This window comes from Rosa chinensis, chromosome 3 (assembly GCF_002994745.2).
Source record: "Rosa chinensis cultivar Old Blush chromosome 3, RchiOBHm-V2, whole genome shotgun sequence".
Classification (NCBI taxonomy): domain Eukaryota; kingdom Viridiplantae; phylum Streptophyta; class Magnoliopsida; order Rosales; family Rosaceae; genus Rosa; species Rosa chinensis.
The window spans coordinates 1,634,569-1,640,028 of record NC_037090.1 but is presented as its reverse complement, the minus strand read 5'-3'; the positions used below and the strand labels follow the sequence as shown (position 1 = coordinate 1,640,028).

At 34.9% G+C, this 5,460-nt stretch overlaps 1 long non-coding RNA gene and 1 other non-coding gene across 2 annotated transcripts; one reads left to right on the top strand and one right to left on the bottom strand.

The window, feature by feature from the left end:
* Window positions 1-795: 795 nt before the first annotated feature.
* LOC112195299 lies at window positions 796-2,744 on the bottom strand. The gene is made up of 3 exons (XR_002934452.2): window positions 2,501-2,744; window positions 2,064-2,161; window positions 796-1,322 (listed from the first exon to the last, which is right to left on the bottom strand). It is a non-coding gene; the product is annotated as an uncharacterized LOC112195299 (long non-coding RNA).
* A 911-nt stretch (window positions 2,745-3,655) lies between these two features.
* On the top strand, window positions 3,656-3,737 carry TRNAS-UGA. The gene has a single exon. It is a non-coding gene; the product is annotated as a tRNA-Ser (tRNA).
* Window positions 3,738-5,460: the final 1,723 nt, after the last annotated feature.

Sequence of the window (5,460 nt, the reverse complement as noted above, 5' to 3'; positions counted from 1 at the left end):
GATCTAACAAGTAACGCAGACCAATTTCTGGAACAAGATATTTCTGCATCTTCACTTGGATTTCTTGCTTGTAGTCAGGTATATCAATATTTATTTAGTTGGTCTTAAGAGTTGTGGTATTAGATTTCAATATTACTAACCATTATTTATTTCACTATATATATCCTAGGAGTTTGATTTAAACAATGATCCCCAATGAAATGCATGTTTTCGTGGCCTCTCAATATGAAAGGTTTGTCTTCATATATTGTTCTGTCATATATTGGTCTTTCATATATTGTTTCTGTAATTTATATGAAATAAGGTCTATTTGGTTTGTTTTTAGCAGGTTGTGCATCATTTTGTTTTGTTTTTGTAAGAGGAGTTGCAGGCTTATGTTTTGTTTTTATAAGAAACGGAAAGGGCAATTGTGTAGTGCAGGCTTCCGTACAGTTTTTGTGAAAAATGGAGAAGGCAATTGGCTTATGTATAGTTTTAGTAAGAAATGGAGAAGGCAATTGTGCAGTGGCTTCTATATAGTTTTTGTGAGAAATGGAGAAGGCAATTGGCTTCTGTATAGTTTTAGTAAGAAATGGAGAAGGCAATTATGTAGCTCACTATTTTGTTTTTTTAAGACAGGGCAAATGTGCAGCCTTGTACTTGCTATTGACAACTATTAGTCATTCTGTTACTAATTTCTGGGTTACATATATAGAATACCAAAATGACTTCCAAACTTGTGTATCTCTAATTTGGCACTCTTTTCATTTCTTTTGTTCATATTGAATACTTGTTGTCTATAAACAAGATTAAATGAACTGAGAATGGTGAGAAGAAAATTTATTTATCTTCAACATTATGATTAATTACATAAAAGTAATACTCTAATAAACAAACAAAAACAAAGAAAATTCTAAGTACCAGCCATGAAAAGATCACGGCTAACATCTCTTTTACTCCACCAAGGAATTATACATGACAAGTACTTTGGTTTTTCCATTAGCTAAACTACATAAGAGGTAAGCTGATTCAACGAGGCTGCTGGATCACGTGGGCGTTGCATTTTGGACTCACAAACTTGGCTGGCTTCTCTGCATACTTCCTTGGCTCCACCAGTAACTTCTGAAGTTTCAAATTCTTTAGAACTTCAGCACTCATATGTAACCCTGCCGTTCAATACAAACTGTTTGGGACAACTAGAGGAAATCTTCAAACTGGGCTGCTTCAAAATTAAAGAAGAAAACACATTGCAAGTATGGGCCTGAGTAGTACTTATGATCATCATCAAGCATGAATCAATCCAAAAAAGCTCACTCTTCCAATTCCTCTTCATTGTAAGCCATCTGCATTGAGTTGTTCCAATGTAATTGATATTATAAACGTGCACAAGAAAAATTGCATTAATAAAAAAAGGCAATCTAATTTTCTCAGCTTTTCATAGATAAGCATAAACATGCACAAGTCAAATTGCATTAATAAAAAAGGGCATAGGTATAATTGTTGGACATGTCACCATTCATGAAAGTAGAATTGCTCATCTCAGTGCTTTTAGAGAAAAATCACAATGACTAAAAAGTGCAACACTTCCATGGAGCTAACTACTTAAACTTGATTAGTGGAACAAGAACTTTGGTGGTGGTCACTCAATTTACACTACTGAACTTAAACCCCCATCATAACCTTCCCCATAACTTCTTCACCCATCTCCTCCAATTTTCTTTTCCCCAAAAGGGGTTGAATTGAACTTTGGGGGGTTAGCTTTTGGAAAGCTCGAAAATTGATGAGAAAAGATAGCTTACATTTGGGAGGTTAGCCTGTGTGTGTGTGCATATTCTGCAACTTCATTATTTTACTGGTTCAGAACGATATAACAACCTTTAAAATAGAGTTTGTAATATGGAAGTTGTGCGCACATAAATGATCAATATGGAGAATAAGAACTAAAATTTCAGGTTCAAAATTTAAACTTTCTACAAGAACATGGGTATATAACATGAACTTAATTCAAGGCAATCCCATATTTGAATAAAAGTGATGTTAAAAATAAAAATTTAAGTAGGCCAATGAGCAATTCAATCACTAACCTACAGCAATGTAACCACAAGAACCGGCAATGACCGACATGGATTTAGCCCCTTTTCCAGTTGCATCAACCACCTTAGCTACTCCAAAATCCGCTACTCTGGCTCCAAAAGTCCAAACAACTCAATCATTGAACAAATCAATCTAAAATGCAGATCCCTAAATTAGAAGGATGAAAAATAAGCCCAGATAGATAATTCAGTATTAATTGAAAATTGCAATGGGTCATTCATACCCAGTACCCAGACATTAGTTGATGAAATTTTACAAGGAAGAAACCCATCATTTTGAACACCTAGCCCCAGAAATTGAACCCATCAATTGAATCCCAAGCAATTCCGTCCCATCAATTCAATCTCAACCAATCCCAGAAGGAAATGAGCAACCACCAAAACTCATAACAACGAGTCAAAAAACTTAATAGGGAGAGAGAGAGTACCTGCGAAACTAGGTTTTGGATAATAGAGAGAGTATAATCTTCGAAACAGTGTCAAGGAGAGAGAATCTTCTATAGAACTTGGTTGTGATTGAGATCTCTATAATGAACAACGATTTCAAATCGGATGCGAACATGACATTAAGGAATCGAAGCTAAAGCTAAGGACGGTAGCATCCTCACTGCTATGGTTTCGACAATGGTTCTGATGGCAGTGGTTCTATGGGTTCGAGAGAGAGAAGAGTTGGAAGAGTCAATGTGGCACTATGTAAACCGTTAGATGAGTTTGTACACGTGTTGTCATCTCGTAGAAAGCTCAGGTAGGTCAGGTCATTAAGTTGCTTAGGAGAGGCTCCTCATGCTTAGTTTAGCTCTTTAGAACCCACCTCATTGGGAGTGTGTTAATAATAATGTTCTACATTCGAAATCTAAGATATAAAACCTCTAAACTTCTACAATTCTAGTTCTTGCTAATTGATTTTTCCTTTTGATTGCTCAAATTATACCATAAATATGTATAACACGAAGAGTAAAGGACAATTTTTAGGCTCACCCCCGTTTTTGATTAACATATTTTTACTTAATAAATTTATAATCCAACGGTCTATATCCTAAATTATCCTTTAAAGATCATCTCTGTAAAAAATCAATCGAATCGGAAATCATTTAATTATCTAATTGAATCAAACAAATGGATGGTTCACACAACACTTACTGCTTCTATGATGAACCGTTCATGTATTTCATAGAAATGAATAACTAAAAGGTCTTCAATTTGATTGATTTTTTACGGAGCTAATCTTTGTATTACATTATACAACATGAATGGTTGGATTAGAAAATTACAACATGAATGATTGGATTAGAAAATTATAAAATTATTATGCGTTAATTGTAAGAGAGGTTGAATATGCTCATTAACTCTAGGGATGAACTTAAGAATTGTTCTTGAGTAAATAAATAAGTGAACTTTCTCTTTCTTTCTTTTTTAAATAAAAATTCAAATATATGTAGTAAATGTTTTTCACAACCTGCACCTATTATAAACAGCCGTTGATATTCTCAAAAAAAAAAAAAAGAATGAGAGAGAGAGAGAGAACTGTTGATGCATTTGTATTAAGTAATTTATATATGTCAATGAGAAAGCAGAACAAATATGTCGATATGTCCGAGTGGTTAAGGAGACAGACTTGAAATCTGTTGGGCTTCGCCCGCGCAGGTTCGATCCCTGCTGTCGACGATCTTTGGAGTCTTGTTTTTTTGTCAACTCTTTTTAGTCTTTTTCTTTTTTTCTGTTTGGGTCTCTCTCTAGTTGAAGAAGAATTGCGCGCAGAGAAGGCGAAGAGGAAGAGGAAGAGGAAGAGAAGGAACATTTGTGCTTAAACACTCGCGAATTTGCGGTTTGCATCCATAAGAAACTGAGAATAGTCATGGAATGACGGGAAATTTAGGAAAGATAAAAGAAATTATATTTTTGTTTTTTCGTTTATGTATGTACATCAAAATTGTTGGTACTGGGTAAAACCTTGTATAGAACCAAATGTGTGTTTCTGGCACTCATTCATTGAATGGCGAAAGGGGCGTGGTGTTGATTGATAAAGACATGTTCAGTCGATTTTAAAGAAAGTCAACAGCGGTTGCCAATTAACCCAGATAACTCTTTCAAATCACATAGAAAATCTCACATATATCCATCAAGTTTAACATTATATAGCTGAAATCTTCAACATTACCCGATAATTTCTTGTACAACTTATAAGAAGCTTAAATGAAAAGTACATCCGAGCATATATATAGAGATGAAATATGGGGAACTATATGGACCATAACACATATATATCATGAACCAGAGATGGGATATACTACATATCCAAGGTCGTATAACAACATATAGATGTGGTGGCTACTCCGGTGGTGGTGACTGTGGCGGTGGTGGAGAGAAGTGAAGTGGAGGATTGGGTTTCGGAGGCGGTGGTGGAGACCTGCGGCGGAGCCTGTTCGACACCACTCTTAATTTACTCATGGAATGGCCGGAAAAACCTTCAGATGCCGCTTCAACCTTGTAATTAATAGAGTACTGCGGTAGTAGTATTACACAAATCAACAAGACAGATAGCAAAGTTGGATAGGCCTTCATCGTTTTGGTACGTACTGAGATCCAGTTTGGGTGAGCGATGATCAGATCAGATCTTATTGCCGGTTTTATAGCCAATAAATATTCTTTTTCTTCTATTTTTAAACTAACAAGTTGACCACTGACTAAGAAAATTCTTAATCCAATGTTCTGCAGCTGTATTGTAATTAATTATAGATGGTATCATGGTTTGTTCGGTGCCGATGGATAAAGTCCAGCTTTGGATTAACAACTTTCCTTTTGTTTTATAATCTAGAGCATCTACTCATTATCAACATTATCAAAATAATTAAATCAAAGGATGACAAAAGCCTGGTGATCATGGTATGTTACTCCAATGCCTCGTTTGATCGCGGAAAGGAAAGTATTTCTGTAGTTTTTTCCATCTTTCTCATGAACATTCATTTTCTGTATTTGGTAATAGAATAAAAGTTATCAGAAAAATTGTAAAAAAATTTGTAATTAATATATTAATATAAGAAAAAGTGAATAATAAATGTAAGGAAATAATAAGGATTCAGTATGGAATAAACCACTTTTCTACAGGTTTTTTTTTTTAATCCAAGGAGGTCAGATATATTGATGCTCAGTAAGCAGTACCAGAAACGACACACCTATAGGGGCCGACAGAAAGAACCATCCTGTAGAACATACAAAAGACCTATACTAATATAGAACCTACGCACTCTAGGGTACACCCACCTTTTAAGGACTAATAAGCACCTTTATTCTTACAAAAACTAGGAGCTCAGAAGCAAGAAAATATAAAATTAACAATTGAGCTAACTAGATTCTGCGACCTATGAAAATTTAAACATTACTAGTTGAG